We start from the raw sequence: 1283 nt of genomic DNA, 5'->3' as shown, positions 1-1283 counted from the left end.
AAGTATACCTCCAGACATTCAAATAATAATGAAAATATCAAAATATGGGAATTTTAGGGATTTGGATTATTACACTGGTAGAGAATACATTCCCTGAACGTTTACCTGACATACATCATGGCCATGAGAGGGGGGGGGGCACTCTTTAGTGTGCTGCAGCAGGGGGGTACAGTTTGAGCGTTCATTAGGAGTACAAGCATGCTCGAGCGGTTATTGAATGGTGTGATGAGGAATACACACTTTTCTTTTGTTTTCTTGGGTTCTGATGGAAATATACCTCCCTTCGTTGTCTCCGAAATGCAGGAGACAGTGCCGAAAAGATTGCTCATTGGAGAGAGACAAAGTATACCTCCAGACATCGGAATAATAATGAAAATATCAAAATATGGGAATTTTAAAGACTATTACAGAGGTACACAATACACCCACTAACCATTTACCTGACATACACGGCGGCAATGGGGGGGGCACTATTTAGTTTGCTGCAGCAGCAGGGGGGGGGGTACATNGGGGGGTACACTTTGAGCGTTCATTGGGGGTATAAGCGTGCTCGTGCGGTTATTGAATTTACTAATAAATTGAAAAAATCATGGACATTTTTTTTAACTCTATTAGTATGGTCAAAGTTAGTTAATGAAAATGAGACACTGACGGAAAAAAAGCATTGGAGAAGAACTCATTACACATGAAGGACTATACAATGGAGTCATGTCATCATAGATAAAGAAGTTTTTCTAAAAATTAATTTTTATATGGTTTTTTTATCTTGTGGCAATGGGAATCGCCTTGCAATCTGTAAGGAACATTTCGATTGTTCATAGCTCAATTTTGCAACAATTTTTGACTAGCACACAGTTGAAAAATGTTATTGTAAATGAGTAATGCCAAAGAACAAACGAGGATTGTCTACCTGTCCTCTTCCAAATATATACCCAAAGTTCTGTTACGCTATACGGAACATATGGATTCATTAGAAACGTTCGGGGTGCGTTTGATGACCGTACCCTCTTACCTGAGGATGAAGGGAAAATTGCCCTCATAGCTTGGCCAGTCCCTCGCCAGTCCGGTTCCCTATAAATTGAGTTGAAAGTGTAAGACAGCATTCAGCCTTGAACGTACATCGAAGGTGAATGATACGCTCGTGGACAATCCGATATACAAATAACCGAAAATGGCTGCCGCATCTCGCCTGGACTATAATCCCAAAATGTAAGTTTTTCAATTGTGAGAAATGAATTCGATAGTGAATTATATAATCGAGCCATAGTAATTTAAGTTGTAAT

Source organism: Diachasma alloeum, unplaced genomic scaffold, assembly GCF_001412515.2.
Source record: "Diachasma alloeum isolate Michigan unplaced genomic scaffold, Dall2.0 Dall_scaffold_00342, whole genome shotgun sequence".
Classification (NCBI taxonomy): domain Eukaryota; kingdom Metazoa; phylum Arthropoda; class Insecta; order Hymenoptera; family Braconidae; genus Diachasma; species Diachasma alloeum.
The sequence above is the reverse complement of the archived record's forward strand: the minus strand, read 5'-3'. Positions refer to the sequence as shown.